Source organism: Schistocerca americana, chromosome 4 (assembly GCF_021461395.2).
Source record: "Schistocerca americana isolate TAMUIC-IGC-003095 chromosome 4, iqSchAmer2.1, whole genome shotgun sequence".
Lineage (NCBI taxonomy): Eukaryota > Metazoa > Arthropoda > Insecta > Orthoptera > Acrididae > Schistocerca > Schistocerca americana.
In genome coordinates this window covers 356,112,906-356,134,859 of record NC_060122.1, presented here as the reverse complement: position 1 = coordinate 356,134,859, position 21,954 = coordinate 356,112,906, and positions in this window count along the sequence as shown.

Below are 21,954 nucleotides of genomic sequence, written 5' to 3'. Positions count from 1 at the left end.
TTTATCGATTTGAATGAAGCACACACATATGGCTACATTTAGAAGCAATAGAAACAGCAGTATTCTACAGATTGGAGTATTTGTGTAACAGGTGCCAACATAACAAAAGCAAGTGTTATTGACGTTAGTACCACTTCTACGACAACCAGAAAACTTTTTTTTTATTTCTCAAATTCATTGTAATGTAAGGTTTTTAGATACAACCACTATTTTTCTTTGATAGCACTTCACTTTCACCTAAATGTGAGTTACGTAGTACACTTCATGATTTAAGCATAATTTTTGTATGTCTTTGAGGATATTTTGGAATGAGCATAAACACACTGCCAGGGAAAAAAAATTGAAGCACCCAGAAGGCAAGGAGAAAATAAAATGAAATTTCATGGATTGATAGGGCAAGTGAATCTTTTTCGGTGATTACAATAGCAAGTCAAATTCACAAAGAACTTGGCATTTATCAGTATGGTGTCGCACCCTCTTTGGTCTGGATGCATACACTGTTTCAGTTGAGAGGTTGTCATAAAGCCATTGTATCCTGTCTTGAAGTACACTGGCCCACACCTGTTGCAACTGGTCATTGATATCTTCAGTAATGGCATTGGGAGGAAGTTGACATCTGAGCTGGTCCTACATATGTCCTATTGGGGATAGATCTGGAGGTTTTATTGGCTACAGGAGTATCTCAGCATGATGCAAACAGTTCATAGAGAAACATGCCATCTGTGGATGAGCCTTGTCCTGTTGAAAAAGAGAGTCATGTTTCTGTCACATGAGAGGAAACACACATGGACACAGGATTTTTGTGACATACTGTTGTGCCATCAGAGTACTCTCAGTCACTACCAAGCATGATCTGAGATCATAATCAATGGCTCCCCACATCATCATGACACTAGTAACACAACATCTCCAAAATGTTGGAAGATTGAGACCTCTCCCTAGGTTGCTACCATACTCTCCAATGATGGCCATCCATGGTAATGCAGAACCACGATTCATCACTGAACACAGTACAGTGCTATTCATTAGCAGTCCATGCTTCCCAGACATGGCACCATTCCAAACAGAGCCATTTGTGGTGTGGAGCTAATGGCAGCCTGTACATGGGATTGTAATTTTGTAGTCTCACTACTGATGGTCTCTAACAAGTGGTGCGGGGTGACTTAGAATTTTGCAGAGAGTCCATTATTTGTTTTCAGATGGCAAGGGCAGAAGTGAAGGGGTTATGATGTGCTTCTTGCACAATGCAGCAATGTTCCTTCATACCACCCAGACCCTAACAATGAGTACACCTGTCCTCACATTTCCAAGCAATCCAGCATTGAGCCACCACCTTTTCCAAATGCCTCACAAATCTTGATCTTGTATGATTTGACCAACTGGCCAAACGGAGACCCACAGTGAGGTCTCTTTCAAACTCTTGTCAGATGCTGATATGTTGTCTCACATGAGCGCACAAGACCTCCGTGTCCTTCACAGTGATCACTCCTGGTTACACCACCAAGCGACACACACATAAAAGACTGTTGTAATTGGCAAGTTTTTGGAGCTAGTGGCTCCTTCTTCAGGTAGAAGGATTGAAGGGGATGGAAGGTGGGAGTGGGGGAGGGGGGGTTAAGGTAAAGGACTGGAGAGGTGTAGGAAAATGGGCAAATTTTGGGAAAGTCACCCAGAACCACAGTGAGGGGAGACTTAACATACAGGATGAGAAGGAAAGGAGTCTTTTTTTATCTATACAATTAAATAACTTTGTCAATAATTCATTGTTTTTTTGTTACACACACACACACACACCTAGTAAAACAGTTTTTGATTGGCGAGACTGTCCATGGTACAAAATCTCTGTGAAGAAACTGCTAAAGAAGTAGTGAATACTGCATAATGAGTGTAAAACAAAACACAGGGCTCTATATATGATGACTACATTATGTGTGGCTGTTAAAAGGGCAATGTGTGAATCTTCAGAGTGAAGCTGTAGCAGAAATCTTATTGAAAGCTCACTCACGAAACACACAAAAATTCTGGTCATATGTTAAGAATGTCCAGGGACTTATGGGTGGCAGAAGGACCGAAATTGAGGGTAGTAAAGCAAAATCAGAAGTGTTGGACTATTTTTTAAAATATTCCTTTACAAAGTAAGATACAGAAGTATTGCCCCAGCTTAATTCTGAGATCACTGCAAAAATGAGTATTACCTACTATCAGTGGCATTGAGAAACTGCTGAAAATGCTAAAAATAAACAAAGTCCAGGGCTTGATGGAATTCCTGTCCTTCTATACAGGAGTTTTCAATTAAGTTAGCTCCCGTTTTAACCACAATATCCCTCAAATATGAAATGGTGCCTAGTTGCTTGAAGAAAGTGCAGGTTACACCTGTCCACAAGAAGGGCAGCAGAAGTGATCCACAAAACTACCATCTAGTCTCATTGATGACCATCTGTTATAGTATCCTAAAACATATTCTGAACTCAAACATAATAAGGAACTTCAAACAGAATGTTCTCCTCCATGCCAGTCAGCATGGTTCTGAAAACATCAGTCATGTGAAACCCCTTGCTCTTTTTCAATGTGACATCTTGAAAGACATGGATCAATGCAGTCAGATGGATACAATATTTATTGATTTTGAGAAAGCATTTAACTCAGTACCACATAATGTTTATTGACAAAATTAAGGTAATATGTGGTAGCAAACAAAATTTGTGATGGGGTTGAGAATGTATTGGTAAGGAGCATGGAGCATGTTATCTTGGATGGAGAGTGATTGACATAAGCAGAAATGAATTCACGTGTGCTCAAAAGAAGTGTATTGGGATCCTTGCCATTCATTTTGTATGTAATGATCTGGCTGACAGTGTTAATAGTAAACTCAAACTTTTGCAGGTGGTATAGTTATCTATGAGGGCCATGCTGAAAGTAATGAGAGCAACAATTTTTAAACTATATTTTTAAACAAATCAAGTACATCATCTTAGTCTACACACTTTCTGTAACTTTCCAATATAGTCTCCTTATGTTTACAGACTTTTTCCCATCATTCTGCAAATTCAAAAATATTCTTATGATAGAACTCTGTGCAAGCTTCCCAATAAGACTGACGCCATACTTGCTGAATATTCCACACAGTCTCATAGTGTTGGCCTCACACCTTTTCCATAAAGAACCGAAAAGATGGTAGTTGGAGGGTGTCATGTCAGGACTGTTGGGAGGATGTGGAAGAGTTTCCCATCCAAATGTCCTTATCTCCACAGTGACATCAACAGTGTGAGGACATGTGTTATCCTGTTGCAAGATGAACTTCTTCCCAGGTCATTTATCTTGCAATGCAAGACAGAATTTCAAATGTGTCTGGATATAGCAGGCAACATTTTTGATTTGTCCAGATTCAAGAAAATCAGTCACAATGCAATCCCTGTGCATCCCAAAACTTTCCCAGCAGATGACACTGTCTTCACTCTCTTCTTCCATTATAGTTCCAAGTGGTGCCATTCCATACTGTGGCATTTTATTTCATGCTCATAATGATGGACTCAGCTTTCATCACTGGTCATAATACCTGTCATAAAAGCATCACTTTTGTCCTGAAATCTCTGAAGGAAGTTTTAGGTGTAATAATGTGTATGGATAGAAAATGGAAAGATAATATTTTTATTGGTAGCACAGTGAGGAAATTCAATCAGTCTACAAAGAAGGCTGCTGACAAAACACTTGTGCATCCCATCTTAGAATGTTACTCAAGTGTGTAGGACCTATACCAAATAAGACTAACACAGGAAATGGAATATAATCAAAGGAAGTAGCACAAACAGTCAGAGGTCTTAATTTACAGACACTTGAAGCTTGACATCAATTATTCCACAAAAACCTACTTACAAAGTTTCAAGAACCAGTGTTAAAGTGAAGAATCTAGAAATATATTCAGGCCCCTATATACTGCTCACATAGAGACTCCAAAAACAAGCTAAGACGAAAAACAGCATTTAAGCAGTCATTCTTTCCACACTACAAATGTGATTGGGATGAGAAGAACAACATGAGGTACTTCCTGATATACACTTCACTATGATGTGCAGAGTATGTATGTAGGTGCCAGTAGAATACATTAAAAAAATCAGTAGTGGCATAGTTCAATGAGGAGATTGGAAATGTTCAGCACAGGGCAGGAGCATGTAGAGGAACTATGGCTCAAGTTTAAAAGGATACTTGACCATGCACTGGGTAGCTATGTACACAGTAGAACAGTTCATAATCTGAAGGACCTCCAGTCTTCCCTTACAAAGGAAAACCCAGGAGATTTTCCCCGGTGTAATTCTTGTGTCACTGAAAAAATGGGTCAAATCAGTATTAGTGTCAGTGGTGTTGAGAAACAGCTGAAATCATTAAAACTGGACAATGCTCCAGGGCCTGATGGGATCTCTATCAGATTCTGCACTAACTTTGCAGCTGAGTTAACCCCTCTTTTAAGTGTAGCCTATTGTAGACCCCTTGAATAAAAAACCATGCCCTGTAGTTGGAAGAAAGAAGAGGTAACACATATTTACGAGAAGGGTAGTAGAAGTGATTCACAAAACTATCATCCAGTAACCTTGACAATGATTTGTGGTAGAATCTTAGAACATATTCTGAGTTCAAACATAATGACATATCTTGAACAGAATGACCACCTCAATGCTAATCAGCACAGATACCAGAAACATCAGCAGTGTGAAACTCAATTTACGCTTTTCTCCATGATATACTGAAAACTTTGGAGCAAGGCAGTCAGGTAGATGCTGTATTTCTTGATTTCCAAAAAGCATTTGACCCAGTACCACATCTAAGCTTATTTTTGTCAAAAGTTTGATCATATGGGGTATCAAGTGAAATTTGTGACTAAATTGAGGACTTTTGGTAAGGAGGACACAGCATATTATCTTGGATGGAGAGTCATCATCAAATGTAGAAATAACTTCAGGTGTGCACCAGGGAAGTGTGTTGTGACCTTCACCGTTCATGTTGTACATTAACGACCTTGCATACAATATTAACAGTAATCTCAGACTGTTTGCAGATGATGCAGTTATCAATAACAGAGTACTGTCTGAAAGAAACTACATAAATATTCAGTCAGATCTTGGCAGCTTGCTTTAAATGCTCAGAAATCTATAATTGTGCATGGCACAAAATGAAGAAAGAGAAAACGTAGTTTCCATTGAGTCACAGTTGGAATTGGCCAACTCAAACAAGCATCTTGGTGTAACACTTTATAGGGATATGAAATGAAATTATCATATAGGCTCAGTTGTGGATAAAGCAGGCAGTAGACTTTGATTTATTGGTAGAATACTAGGGAAGTGCAATTAGTCTGTAAAGGAGATTGTATACGAATCACTTGTGTGATCCACTCTAGAATATTGCTCAAGTGTGTGAGACCCATACCAGATAGGACTAAGAGGGGATACTGAACGTATCCAGAAAAGGGCAGCACTAATATCCTGAAGATAGATGCACACCATCACAAGAAAGTCTACTAACAGCAATTGGCTTTAAATTATGATTCTATGAATGTACCACAAGCCCCTACGTATTACTCACATAGGCATAATGAGGACATGATTAGAATAATTACATCACACGCCAAGAAATTCAAACAATCATTCTTCCTGCACTCCACAGGTGAATGGAATGGAAAGAAAGCCTGAATAGCTGGTACAGTGACATGTACCCTCTGCCACACACTTCATGCTGGTTTGCAGAGTACACATGTAGATGTAGAAGTAATAAAATAAAGTTTCAGGCCATTGAAACCAAATAAGTGCCACAAATATAATTTTTTGTCAAGTTATTATGAGCTGTAATAGCAGTATATACAGGTTTAAATATTCATTCAAATATGATTTTGGTGTATTTTTGAAATACTGTTTGGCAAACTAATTCAATCGCAGCCCCCATTTCACTGAATATTACCAGTGTGGCAAGTAGTCCAGCTGCTCAAATGTTTATCTCCAGCTGCTGATGTGTGTAGTGAAAGAAGCATGCTATTCTGTGCTGCAAGGAAGGTTTAAACCATGTAGCTGGGCACTTTCACTCTGGAGGTTCAGACATCCTGCAATTGGCAGTAGTTTCAATATTCATTAAAAACATGTGGCATGCATTTGCAAGTTCTTGCATACTTGTTCTAACATGTTCCTTATTTGCTGATTCTCAAATTCGAGACATTCAACATGTACAGCATATGTGCAGAGTGGTGAGAGTCACATTGCCTAGGTAGTACCAGATGGTTATAATTAACTGAAGGTGTCCTAAGTGCTGCAGTGTGGGCTGTATACATTGCAGGACACTGAAACATCACAAGTATGTTCATTAATCAGTGCACTCAAATAGCATGCTGAAAAAATATTAGTTCCATTTTCTGCCACCAGGTGAAAGCATGGTCCTGTAAGCAGTCAGAATGTGAAATGTTTCCTGTTTTGATGTCAGTATGCTATTTACTGCTTGATGATGCAAGTTGATTTGTTTTGTGAAGTGTCTGTTGGTATAAAGAGTTAAGGAGGTTGATGTTTTCCATACAAATTGCAATGGCTACTGAAAATAAAGACCAGACACTGCTGGTAAAGTTGTTTTATCAGAATGGCAGCAATAGCAGCACTGAACTGCAGGAATATAACCAACAGAAACAGCTGCAAATTGGCTCCATTTCAATAGATGGGCTAAGAAATGTAATCAAGAAATTTGAAGAAACAGGTGAATTAGGTGTCGCAGCAGGGAGGGGGAGGTGGCCCATTCCCATGGCAGTTACTGATGAAGCTGCTGTAGATGTAGTCAACTGTGCAGTGTAGGCCTCAAATTCTGCAGCCAGTTTTAGAGTTGTGTCTTAGAAACTCTCCCTCCCCTGGTCAACAGTTCAAAAGATTTTACGGTACCTTTCATGCTGGTATCCCTACAAGACGCACAATCTGCAGCAAATGAAGCCCCGACATAGGCGACAACAGCATAACTCTATCTTTCATTTCTTGGCAGGCATTGAAACAGAATGTTCTTTGGATGGACAAGGCATGTTTTACTCAGCACAGTCCCGTGAATGTACAGAACTGTCGCTTATGAGGTTCTGCTCTGCCACATGTTTTGCAGGGACATCCACTACACTCCGCTTATGTGACTGTGTGGTGTGGCTTCACAAGCTGCTTGATTATTGGTCCATTTTTATTTGAGGAGAAGACACCTTCTGGGCTTGTTAGGTGTACAGTGACATCTGCAGGTTATATGGACCTCCTTGTGCAACACATGATTCCAGCTTTGCGATTGTGTCCACATCACTATTTTCATGCAAGAAATGGTGACACCATATGTCGTTTGCCAGGTGACAGGTTTGCTTTGAGAAATGTTCAGTAATGACCACATCATCTCTATCATTCTATCATGCAGTTATCATTTTGCGTAGTTTTACTTGCCTTCCTGAGTACAAGGTCTGTTAAAAAAATAATAGATTTGTTTCTTTAATAATTTGTTTATTAAATTTCTTATCTCCTTTACAAGATTTGTTTCTTTAATAATTTGTTTATTAAATTTCTTATCTCCTTTACAAGATCCCCCAGGCTTCTTCCATTCATGCTATTATCTCAGCTGGTGGCTGCAACGAATTTTATAGTCTGATTAAATTTACTTGTTACATCAAACTTTGACTCTTCCAATCACAGCTGTCAGCGTCACATACGAACTATTCGCCATTGCCAATACCCCACAACACAGCACTATTCCCAGGAAAAAATCTGGCCATCCAGTGTTGGCAGTACGTTTCCAGCTGTCGGAATGTTTACGGAGGCGCAGCTGCAATGGTGCAGCGCCACATGACGCGAGCCGTGGCGCCATTGAGTTAGTAGACTGTTCTGTCTGGCTCAGGTGTAGTATCGACTATCCCTCTTACGGCGCCATTGCCAGTACCTATGTCGAAGAGTTGCTATCTGTGGATTGTTTCCTCAGAAGGTCTTTGCTTGGCGATGTATATACGGCGTTTGCTGGCCCGAGAGAGAGGCACGAAGTTTGAGGATTGGCGGTAGTGTCGCGACAAGAGGTGGTCACGAGGCCCGAGAGGCCAAAGCCACGAGATGTGCAAAGAGGGCCTGCGCAGAGCGAAGATACCGGAGTACTTCACTGGGATCAGTGTCGACTACAAGCAGCAGGCCGACTTCCATCAGTTGGTTGGCAACATTCGTGTCGGACGACCGCTCGTGGCCTGTCTGCCCTCTTCTACCTGGCTTTTATCAGCACCCCTCAGTCACCGCTGCGACGCACCGTGGATCCATGGAATTGCTTGCTGATAAACGGGAGTAAATATTCTGGTTTGTACCCGACCCTCAGAGTTTTACTCGGTCGGCTCTTTGGTCGTAAATATAGGCAGTAGCATTGTACTAAGGCACTAGTTGTCGCTTGAAAATTTGTCCCGCTATTTACGGCCTTTCCTTTCTGGTTTAGACTTGATCATTAATGTTCTAATTAATCAGTTCTTGGTCGTAACTACAGCTGGAACAATTCTACTAAGGCACAGGCTGCCGTTAAACAAACGAAGGACCTTGCGGTTAGATTTAGCTGTTAATCGGTTCAATTCTTTGACTGTAATTGCATTTCTGTCATTAGTTATAATCTGAAAATCTATTGTACTGAGCTGTTCACTTCTGTGTTTGAAAGATCGGGTCATTGTTGGTGTATTTTAGCTAGATCTTATGCTTCCACAGAGTGAGTTTTCGTGTAATAAGTGTTCGCAAGTAATGTTTTAAGACGTTCCTTCCGAGCAGTCTTAATAACTGACAGTCAATTTAACTTTGGAAATATTAACAACCAACTGTCATCAGGGCTTTAGTCAAAATAAAATTGCCAGAAGGGAAGGGATGGGATCCAGTCGCACCTTGGTTGCCGATTAAAATTAAGAGACTGGTTGCTTTGAAGTAAGCCTTCTCATGGTCATATTGTTTGCTAATCTGTTTAACCTTTAAGCACAGGTTCGCATCTTAACCCCGAACCTTTTGACATACAGCTTTCAAATTAAGAGTTAAGTCATCTGTTTTGAGTAATTGAATCACTCTTGTCATCAATGGTACTATTATAGTTTTCGTGTGTTGCAGAAGGGCATTTAATAAGATAGACTGTGTCCAGCGCGGTAGTAAAAACCGCGTTTTACCTGATAACGGGTGGACTGCAGGTCCGGCCGCCTTGTAATCATTGTCATATTGTTTGCTGTTTTGTAATACTGCACTTCAGGTGTCTTTTGCAAAGATTAAAAGCTTATTCAACTTAAGGTTTAAGGTAAAAACAAATTTGCAAATTTGTTCATTTTGTTAAAGAAAATTTTATGGTTAAATGCTTCGATTATATGTAAAACTCAGTTTATATATTGTTACATAAACAGGTCGTGTATAAACAAATTAAAATTGGTGGGTCCTCCCTTTCACGTTTTCCTTAATTGCAGTAAGTATCACGTATCAGCAAGAAACAAATCGTTTTAATCATAGTGTACTTAAGATTATCAACAGTACCAAAACAGCGTACTGTCACCGCTGAATTTAATTTTGGAAATACGAAAAAGTCACACGGGGCATGGTCTGTACAGTAGAGCGGATGGCGGAGGGCAGTCATCTGGTGTTTGGCGTAAACCTCACGCAAAGAGAACGCTCATAGGGCAGGTGCGCTGTCTGAACCAAATGTTGTCACTTTTTTGAATCGTATAGAGTGACCATAAAGTCCCTTTATCCCCTATGTGTTTGTTAGACGTTAATGAATTGTTATTTCTTACCGTTGGAGCTGCTGTTGTACATCTAAATCATGAGTGATGACTACACGTAAATCATGAAGGAAAGGATCGTAATTAGTTCGTGAACCCACGAATGACCCCATACACGAAAGTCAATGAGAGATATTCAGCATTTCACGGTAAGATTTCAAAAACATTTCCCACCAAAACCAATAGTTTTATGGTGGGAGAAAAAGCTCTTTGCATCTGGTTGCATAAAAGATAAGCCGAGCTTAGGACGGCTGACAACATGAACGTTCGCCAAAAAAGTCCATTCGTAAGCGGTCACGGGTCTCGGGAGTTTCATACTCGACATTACAAAAATATACGAAGAATGATTTGATGTTAAAGGCATGTAAACCGGGGAAAGAGCTTTTCTCGGACGAGGGTGGAATATATCTCTTTGCAAAAACTAGGTACATTTGTTTTTGATGTAAAGAAAACCCACATATTTATGAACAACATCAGTACAAAATAAAACTTCCAAATAAAGGGCCCGAGTTCGAGTCTCAATCTGGCACACAGTTTTAATCTGCCAGAAAGTTTCATATTAGCACACACTCCGCTATAGAATGCAAATTTCATTCTGGAAACATCCCCCAGGCTGTGGCAAAGCCATGTCTCCACATTATCCTTTCTTCCAGGAATGCTAGTTCTGCAAGGTTCGCAGGAGAGCTTCTGTGGTGTTTGGAAGATAGCAGATGGGGTACTGGGGGATTTAAAGCTGGGACGGGTCGTGAGTTGCACTTGGGTAACTCAGGTGGTAGAGCACTTGCCCGCGGAAGGTAGAGGTCCCGAGTTCGAGTCTCGGTCCGGCACACAGTTTTAATCTGCCAGGAAGTTTCATATCAGCGCACACTCCACTGTAGAAATTTCATTCTGGAAACTTCATTGCAACCCACCACATGTCATGAGGTCTGTGAGCCACTCGGCAGCTCCATAATTCTTTGACGGTGCAATGAATCACATTGCGTATCTCACCATGTTACATGTTTGGTGTACTACACATGTGCAAGATCAGAGGCTGCTTGTGGTTCCAGGAGGATGGGACACCACTCTATTATGCCACTGTCGTTAAAGAATGTCTGTGAGATGAAACTTCCTGGCAGATTAAAACTGTGTGCCCGACCGAGACTCGAACTCGGGACCTTTGCCTTTCGCGGGCAAGTGCTCTACCAACTGAGCTACCGAAGCACGACTCACGCCCGGTACTCACAGCTTTACTTCTGCCAGTACCTAGTTCTGCAAGGTTCGCAGGAGAGCTTCTGTAAAGTTTGGAAGGTAGGAGACGAGGTACTGGCAGAAGTAAAGCTGTGAGTACCGGGCGTGAGTCGTGCTTCGGTAGCTCAGTTGGTAGAGCACTTGCCCGCGAAAGGCAAAGGTCCCGAGTTCGAGTCTCGGTCGGGCACACAGTTTTAATCTGCCAGGAAGTTTCATATCAGCGCACACTCCGCTGCAGAGTGAAAATCTCATTCTGGAAACATCCCCCAGGCTGTGGCTAAGCCATGTCTCCGCAATATCCTTTCTTTCAGGAGTGCTAGTTCTGCAAGGTTCGCAGGAGAGCTTCTGTAAAGTTTGGAAGGTAGGAGACGAGGTACTGGCAGAAGTAAAGCTGTGAGTACCGGGCGTGAGTCGTGCTTCGGTAGCTCAGTTGGTAGAGCACTTGCCCGCGAAAGGCAAAGGTCCCGAGTTCGAGTCTCGGTCGGGCACACAGTTTTAATCTGCCAGGAAGTTTCATATCAGCGCACACTCCGCTGCAGAGTGAAAATCTCATTCTGGAATGTCTGTGAGATGTTTCCTGATAAATGGATTGGAAGTGGTTCTGTCAGTTTGCCTGCAGCTTTGGAGTGGCCTCCACGAGGTCCTGATCTATTATTTTGCAACAATGCATTAAGGGGGATCATTAGACCATAGGTTGTTGCTACACGTTACGAGACAGTTGACGACGTTATGCATGCTGTTCGACGTGCATATGCCGCTATCGCGAAGAATCTCACACTATGCATGGAGGAGAGACATATTCTGTTACGGAAACGATGGTGCACTCGCAGACACTCTGTTATATTGGTGCAAATGGACTCGCCTGTCCCACGTCACCGGCGTGCGCACAATCGAGGGAAACACAGTCATTTGTGAGTGAGCGGGCTAATGTATGGTGTCACTATGTTTTCGAAATAGGAACAACAGAGTTGGATCAAGATTGAATGTGCCATAGGTCGTCCAGCACGACAGTGTCATCAAGGTCTTCAAGAGGCGTTCTGGGAGTAAGCATTGGTGTACAGAACACTGACACCTTGGGTAAAAGCCTTCAACGAAGGTTGTCAAACTGTGCAGACATGCATCAGCAAGGTCGTCCTAGTGTCTGAAAAGAAGTGCATGCCGTTGCTGCGTTAGTGGACAGTGGTCGACAGTATTGGGACAAGGCGGTTTCTGGCACACTCGGCATTGTTGGCAGATCTATCCAAAATAGCGGCGATGAAGAGATCCAAGATGGCGGTGTGTAGACTTGGCGCCAGCACATGTAGTCATCCGAGATGGCAGCCATTACGTCATTCAAGATGGCTCGTTTTGGTGGAAAGTTTGAATTTTGGCAGGAAGATAGGTCAACTGGTCTACCCCCATTAACCTAAGTCATCCGACTGCAACCTCATCCTAGGAATTCATGGGAAAAGGACTCGACCAGTGCTGGACACAACTGTTTATTTTGCATGGACCAGTCTTTATTTAAACAATTTCCTGCAGTAAAGCCATCCAATGTGTTTACCACCAGGTTCGGACTCCAAATGACCTAGTACACAGTACCACTGCCAGAGTGCCCTCTCATCCATGACTTAATCCAAGATGCCTGCCATGACATCAACTGATGACACAAGTACTGTTATCCAAGATGACGGGAAACAGTGTGTTCGCCATGAGGTCTGGGCTAGTACACAGCACCACCACAAGAGAGCACTGTCGTCCGTTCCATGACGTAATCCAAGATGACAGTCTGGGGTGGGGAAATGGCGGGAAAAAGACTCTGCCTGTGCTGCAAATAAGTCTTTATTTTGCAGGCAGTGTCTCCACCACGAGATCTAGAGTCCAACTGACCTAGTACACAGTTCTGACACCAGGTGGTGCTATCATCTCTCCTGTGACATAGTCCAAGATGGTGGAGATGGTGGTCTGGAGGGGGAAAATGGCGCGAAACTGACTAAGCGTGCGCTGGGCTGCTGCAGAGAGTAAGGAAGGAGTGTACTTTATTTATTATGGAACAATTTATGTAGTGATGAATTTTGAAAGATAGTATACTTATCACACTGATACAAAACATGCGCTCCGACATGTTTGGGGTCATGCCACACAGCCTGTAGACCTGTAAACTACTCCTAAATAACGCTCTGCAGACACACAAACAACTTCTAAATTACCGAAATAATTTCAGTACAGACCTGCAAACACCTCCTAAACAATGCAGTATATTGATGTGTAGACATGCTAAGTACTCATAAACTGTCCAAATAACGCATAATGCAGCCTACAGACCTGCTCACAAAATAATGCAACAGACACACGCAAGCACCACATGCTGCCGCGTCCGCTGGACCGCACAGGAGGCTAGTAGCAGCCCCTGTGAAGTGATGCACAGGTGCCCATTTGGGTCCCGCAAGCATGAGGTAGTGACATCCCTTTCGTGCTTGATACCTGAGAAATTCCTCTCAAAATACATGTTCACCTAGGCACCATTGCTGAGCTGACCAGATGGAAACGAAGACCTATTTGCAGAGAGCGCTGACAGCGCCGCGAGCCACTGCTGGATGCAAGACAGTGTGAGCCATCGCTCTCACACCACTGGCTACCTACAGCGACCGGGTGAAAGTTGCTTCTTTTTTCTAGAATACAGTTAGAGTTCCTCGACTGATGTACCAATGTCACAGAACCCCAATGTGTGCTCACGCCCGTCCCATATGTGGGGAACCTCTGGGCAGCATGTTTGTTTTACCATTGCTGATGTGATACCTGGGGTACTGACGTCAGGGAATAGCACAGGGTGCATTGTTCCTAGTGTGACATATGAGACGCATCTAATGTGCTTAAGTGCCCAGTGTGACAGATGCAATGCTGTGAAGTGCGCGCGTGTAGCTACAAACAATCGCAAGCGCATCTAACAAGGTTCTCAATCTTATTCTGATATCACATGGCTATGCAAAATAAGAGCCAAGTCGAACTCTCAGAAATTGTATAGTGCCCCAGAAATAGTTAATGTTCACTTGTTTGATGTCTCAGTTTGTATGTACAGAAATTCTTGCCCTAACAGAAACTGCTTACGAAAATAGCGCAGAATAATGTCCAATGCAGTCTTCCTCATGGTTCTAATGTGGCACGCCGTCCATCATGTGTTACCCTTCATACTCTCAACATACATATACGTTTTCACCACTGTGTAGAGAATCTTATATCCCAGCACAAAGGATGTCTTGTGAATGAATTGAGCATTATGATTGGCTATTATCGAACTTACCCTCCAAATTACTGATGCCGCTGGTGTGGAAGCAGTCTTTTTTTTCTTTCTGCAGATGGGACGTTTGAAGGTAAAAAACTATTTTACACAGATAGCCCAATTGCACCGACAATTAAATCATACAAACTACCCTACATATCATCAAATATAATTGCACTGCTCTCCCACCGAGGACAGGAGCTTGAATATTAGAGTGTGAAACTGATCTCCAACCCAGCAATATGTCACTACCTACCATCTCCATGTGGTAAACATACAATTCATATTCTGCGTCATACAAAATCATCCCTTTTAAATCACTTATACATATACCGCGAAGACAGACAGTGCCATAGATACCCCTCACAGCAGTAGATATTTACCATGAGGTCAGGTGAGCATCCAACCTCTGAGCCTGACCAGAGCACCCTCAGAGGATCGAAGTCACTGTCAGAACTATTCTACAAATTTAGGCTCGCTTCCCCTCAGCACAAACAAATTACTGTTTCTGGTCCAGGTGTGATTGCTTGCTTGCTTTTCTACATCCATCTCTGGATTCTGGTTTTACAAGAACAGATGTATTTTGGTACGGTTTTTGATAATATTATAACATTTTTGCGGCACTTCTCGATATCAAGCACATGGTAGCATCCTACCGATCGCTCATGCAACATAATTCCCAAGATATAGACTGGAAATTATTTCTCCCAGGAGCCAGTCTCCCAGCAGTGGACCAAACTTCGAACATAGTGCACATGTTCGTACTTAGCGTGTGATTGGTCCACCTGCGACCCCTAACCCAGATGCGACATGTGGTGGATCTGCCTTCAAATATCGGTCTGGATATATATAGTACGTGTCAGATCCACTCTCGAACAGTAACTCGTATGTGGTGTATTGTGGATTTGCATCCCAACACCGCATCCTACATTGTGCCTGGCAGATCCACCTTCAAACGCTATCCCTTGTGCAGCATATTGTGGATCCGCATCCTGACATTGCTCTGGATATAACACATGGTAGGTCCACACTCGAATGCTAACTCGGGTCTACTAAGGGTCCTGGGAGGCTTCTACGACACATGTATATACATAGACATACAGAAAACAGAGGAAACGCTCTCCAATTATGGAGGGGACAGGATACAATCGAGTACAGTGCTATAGTATACCCCATTATCAGTGCATCAGGGCTAGGTGTTGGCAGCTGTGCTACATTTACAAGCAGTTTTAGAACACAGAACTAGAGGTTATGTCATGATTGCACGCACAGAACTGACTTAAAATCGATAGAATTGCGAAAAATGTCTAGGAATAGATATAAATTGACCAAATATATACCTAAATTGAGAATGTACTTGCGTATCTTCTGGTTCGCGCAGAACAATTTGTACGTGGGAACAAGTATGTGGCATCAAGAGGTATCCAAGAAAATGTCGACATGGAAGTGAAGGGAATCAGGGAAACAGTTAATTTTTTTCCGTCGACGTAGCATGATACTGTATGTCTACTGAGGTACCAGTGATGCACGTGTGTTGACTACTGTATTTGATGCTTTTCAGGAAGACAGAGAACCATCCACCTCTAAACTTACTTGCATCTGTCTTAAAGGATAACAGAGAGTGGACGGGGTGATCGATTGAAATGGAGCTGTAACAAGGTACGATTTAATGCTTGACTGATGCATTTCAGAGAAGGAGAAGTTGCTGCAGGTCAATGTTTTTTCCAGTGTTCTGTCCGGATGCATCAATCGCGTGACATAGCCTGCATTTTACTCGTATACAGCCATGTGTTCTGTATGTGGTTTAAAGCTCTGTCTACTTGCGATCGTTAACGGTAAACCTGTCGGTGCTCAGAGGACTTCCATCTCAGGTGTGATGAAACTTGTCACAGTCCCCTGAACGAACTTTGTTTTATGCAATGTACTCCATCCCCCTGTCACATCTTGGGTGTAAAATAGAGACTTCAGCATGATAATTAAGTTAGCGATAGATGCTTGTGAAGCACTGCAATCCCCGTGTATACATTTGCCTAACAGATGTGCTGTTTACAGAGTTAGTGGGGGAATGACTTGCAACTTTCACATGTCAGACGCTGCTGCTATGCGTTAATCTGTTTCCTTGTAAGAGGTATTCGCCATTACTAACGATCATTTTATGTAGGGCTGATGCAGGCATAGTATAATTTCCGAACTGTGATCGGATGTGAACAGTGGGCGCTAAACATCTCTGGAAAGCTATATATTAGTCGTATCACACAGAGCCAATGTTTTAAGGAAGTAGTTTTTTCGTTTTACCGTTCAATAACATAGTTTACCGTAGAGAAACCGGGAAGAAGGATGTATGTTATCCTCTTTAAATATATTTCTTACATTGGAATATTAACAGCGCCACATTCCGTATGACTGATAGGTCGGAAATGCAAGGAATCTAACATTATAGTCCGTTTTAAGTGCAGAACGTTGTAGCATTAGGTGTGCGTGTGTTTATGTTCATCCTCACCAATAACTTCCAGGTACTGATCCTAGACTCTAGAACAATACTTTAGAGCTGATAGCTTGGTTGATTTATGTAAAAATGCGTCGAACTCCATCTTTCTGTAGCCCCATTGCACATAAAGTCATCCGTTTCTTGTTCCTCTTAACCGTATTACATCTGACACTTTGAAAGCTGCTACTATACATTGAAAAGGCGTGCTAACCTCCCCGACATCGGCGCATCTCGAGAAATATAGTGCACTTGGATGGGTGAGGACTCAGCAAGCTCAATTCATTCACGAGACGTGGAGTGTAGCGGCCTGCTTCTGGTCGATTGCATATTAAATCGGTAACGGTGCTGCAGGACAGTTTGGTCAAGGACAGTGTGAGGAGGGTCTTTCACTCTCTAATTTTACCCTAAGACAGCGAGAATGCTCTGTCACTCCTATATGCAGAGAGAGATCGTAAATTAAGCACTATGTTCGAGGTGTTAGAAATAAGTAGAGCACTGTCTGATATACTTCAGTGTTATATGTGTTTGGGAATTAACAATGAATGGACGTACTGCTCAGTCATCTACTCACGTTCGCAATCATACTCGCAAAGTGGAGAAGGGGTGGTTTAGCTATGATACTGAAATTGGAAAACATGCTGTCGCATCATTGGTCAGTGTTGAAATTACTCTAAAATTGCTAAAATTGTTCGCACTATCAACATGTAATGCTTATTATTAGAGTACATCGTTGGTGTCTTTTCCACCCCATCCATTTACTGGCACGCTGTTGGTTACCACATAATGATTGACTGACATCGCTTGTTTGAGTTGGGAAAGAGTTTTGGTGGATGGACAAGACCTTCTGGTGTGGATAGCTCCGAAAAAAATTGGTTCAAATGGCTCTGAGTACTATGGGACTTAACTTCCGAGGTCATCAGTCCCGTAGAACGTAGAACCATTTAAACCTAACTAACCTAAGGACATCACAAACATCCATGCCCGAGGCAGGATTTGAACCTGCGACCGTAGCGGTCACGTGGTTCCAGACTGTAGCGCCTAGAACCGCTCGGCCACTCCAGCCGGCACACAACACGGAAACAGTGATCGTGTGGGTGTTGGAGAAAACAATTCCTTTATTCCCACATACATTTAGCAATAACTGAACACTACACACATGAATGAATTGTGTAGACATGAACAGCAGGGAATAACTAACTAAAGCTAAGTCAAAGAATAACTATATCACTGCACGTAAATTAACACTTCACGGAATGTTTATGAAGCACTGTACACTTGTAGGGATCGATTGTCAGAAATAGGTCACTACATGACTCCACCCTTTAATGCTAACGATACCGCAGATTAAATTTCACACGCCGTCCAGCTTTTGTAACTACTTCTTTCTTGAAACTGGGCGGTGCGTCACGTGTGTCGGTGGTTGTGTCAGGGAGTGGTGTAGTAGTGCTCGACGTCGGTCTTGGTGTTGCAGTGACTGGTGTTCGCTGAGCGTTGTGGTGTTCATGGGGTATAGGAACACATCTTGTAGCTTCTCCTGTCTTCTCTGGTTTGTGTTCAGTGGTAGCTGTGGTGTCTGTTGCGTCCAGAAATGCGGGCTTGATACGATCCACTGCAACTGTGGTGGGTGTACCGTTAATAATTATGCGGAAAGTATTGGTATGCCTACTGACTACCAGATATGGTCCGTCATATGGTGGCTGCAGTGGTTTACGCACAGTATCATTGCGTAAGAATACATGCGTGCACTTGTCTAGCTCCGCAAAAACGAACGAGTGTCTTCCAAGCTGGTTTCTGGGCATTGTTGGTCTCAATTGGTGTATATGATCTCCTAATCTCGTGGCGGATTCTGAGGCTGTGATTGTATCATCTGTCATGCCGTGCAGAAATTCTGCAGGTAAAAATGGTTCAAATGGCTCTGAGCACTATGGGACTCAACTGCTGAGGTCATTAGTCCCCTAGAACTTAGAACTAGTTAAACTTAACTAACCTAAGGACATCACAAACATCCATGCCCGAGGCAGGATTCGAACCTGCGACCGTAGCGGTAATTCTCCAGGTAGACATAACGTTTGTCCATACACCAGTTCTGCTACTGTTGCTTTCAGATCACTTTTGAATGACGTTCGTAGACCCAAAAGTACGATAGGTAGTGTCTCTGTCCAATTCGGTGTTGCGTGACATCTCAGTGCTGCCTTTAACTGTCGATGAAGACGCTCAACCATGCCATTTGATGCGTGGTGGTATGCCGTGGTGCGTATGCGTTTCGTACCTAATAACGTAGCCAATGGTTTGAAAACGTAGGCTTCAAATTGCCGTCCTTGATCAGTTGTAATTCTCAGTGGAACTCCAAACCGGGCAATCCAACCACGAAGAAATGTTTGAGCTATAGTTTCTGCAGTGATGTCCTTCATTGGAAATGCCTCAGGCCACCTAGTAAATCTGTCAGTCACCGTGAGGCAATAACTGTAGCCTTCCGATGCCGAGAGTGGGTCGATGATGTCAACATGCACATGGTCAAAACGCTGATTTGGTGGAAGAAATGTGCCTAATGGTGCCCTGACGTGCTGTGCGATTTTATTCCTCTGGCACGCCAAGCATTGCTTCACAAATGGTTTACAGTCTGTGTGCATACATGGCCATACAAATTTTTGTTTGACCAATCTGAGTGTGGCTCTTACTCCTGGGTGTGACAGTTTGTGCACTGATGCAATTGCCTGTGTTCTGAATTGCTGTGGCACAAATGGACGTATCTTTCCTCTTGCTACGTCACAGTACAACTCAATGCTTGCTTCAGGGAATGTCACGAGCTGTAGCTTCAATCCTTTCTCTTGTTGCAGTAGATCACGCAACTCACTATCACATTGTTGCGCATGCGCGAGGGCGTCGTAATCAATGGCCTTTGTCACTGCTTCCACCTGTACGATGTCATCTGCTACTGTGGACACTGCTTCTATGCGAGAAAGTGCATCAGCTGGAACATTTAGCTTCCCTTCCACATGCACAATGCTGGTCGTGAACTGGCTGATATAATCTAAGTGTCGCAGCTGCCTGGGCGATGCTTTCTCTGGCTTTCCCTTAAAGGCATGGGTAAGCGGTTTATGATCTGTGTAAATCGTGAACTGTCGCCCTTCTAATGCGTGTCTGAGTTTTTTTACTGCCGCATAAGCGGCGTACAGCTCACGGTCATATGTTGCCCAACGTTGCTGAGATGGTGACAACTTATGACTATAAAATGAAATGGGCTGCCATAACTGATCAATTTGTTGCTGAAGTACGGCACCAATGGCAGTGGACGAAGCATCAACCATGAGAGCGAGTGGAGCATGCGCGACCAGGTGTGCTAACTGCGCGGCCTCTGCTATAGCTTTTTTTATAGCGTGAAACGCGGTGTTCGCCTCGATAGTCCAATGCACACTGTGGTTAGGTTTAGGTGCGCCTTTAAGTAGTTCATTCAATGGTTCAATTATCAGTGCATGATTGCGAATGAAGCGTTGGTAGAAATTCACTACTCCAATGAATCGTCGCCGGCCGAAGTGGCCGTGCGGTTAAAGGCGCTGCAGTCTGGAACCGCAAGACCGCTACGGTCGCAGGTTCGAATCCTGCCTCGGGCATGGATGTTTGTGATGTCCTTAGGTTAGTTAGGTTTAACTAGTTCTAAGTTCTAGGGGACTAATGACCTCAGCAGTTGAGTCCCATAGTGCTCAGAGCCATTTGAATGAATCGTCGCAATTCTCTGACTGTGACAGGGCGGGGGTATTTATTTATGGCCTCTACTTTACTATGTGGCGGTCGAATACCCTGTGCATTCACCAAATATCCTAGAAAGTGGACCTCTTTCTCACCAAAAACACACTTGGCAGGATTAATTACTAGTCCATCTGTGCGTAGGCGATCAAACACTTGTGCCAAATGCTGTAAGTGCTCCTCTTCTGATGCAGACATCACCAATAAATCATCTATATACACATAGCAAAAATCTAAATCTCTTGTAACCTCATCCATAAAACGTTGGAAGGTCTGGGCGGGATTACATAGTCCGAATGGCATTCGGGTGAATTCAAATAGACCGAATGGTGTTGTCACCGCTGTTTTAGGAATGTCTTCTGCAGCTATAGGGATTTGATAGTAAGCTCTAACTAGATCAATGGTAGAAAATATAGTCTTACCGTGAACATTTGCGGAAAAGTCTTCTATATGTGGAACTGGGTACCGGTCTGGAATAGTCCTTGCATTGAGTTGGCGATAGTCACCGCAGGGGCGCCATCCATTCTTCTTTATAGGCACGATGTGAATTGGGGATGCCCAACTGATACTAGACACTCTGCAGATACCTTGTGACAGCATGCTGCGAAATTCCTGCTTTACCACTTTTAGCTTTTCGGCCGTTAAACGCCCAGGGCCGAGCGTGAGTTGGCGGCCCTGGCGTGGTCAAAATGTGGTGGACGGTTGTATGCTTGACTGGTGGGAGAGTAGGCGATTGCTGTGTGATCTCGGGGTATCCTTTCAGTAATCGTATATATGGTGTGTCGCCTGTGACTGTGCGTACCTCTAGTGGTGCGATACAACGGACTTTTCCTGTTGTGTGCAGACTAGTAGTCAAATCTATTAGTCGCTGACGCCGCAGATCTGGCAGTAAGTCGTAACAGGACAAAAAAATCTGCTCCAATAATAGGCTGTGATATATCTGCCACTGTAAATTGCCATTCAAACACACGGCGTAGCCTCAAATTAAGGAATAATGTTACTCGCCCGTATGTTCTAATTTTGGAGTCATTGGCGGCGTATAGATAACAGTCGTCGCACCTCCGGCGTGATAGGCGGTTTGCTGGATATACGGACACTTCTGCGCCTGTATCGACGAGAAACTGTAGTTTTTGTTTCGCGGTCTGTCACAAAAAGTCGGCGAGTGTTTGCACTGGAAGTTATCGCTGCTACGGTGTCCGCCTCATGTTTCCACTTGCAAGGTGGCGTACACTTTCGTGCATCATTACCAAATGTCTTGTGGTACCAGCATAAGTTCTGTAGTGATGGTGATCGATTGCGACTTCGTGACCGTCAGCGGCGTGGCCGTTGGAGGTTGCGCGTTGTTTGTAATGCAGCTACCTGTGCGGTCAACTCTGCCAGTTGTGATTGTAGGGAGACTAGCGTCACTGTGGGCGAATTTTCTTGTTGTGGCGTTAATGTTGAGACACTTGATGTGGGATACATATCAATTAACCTGTC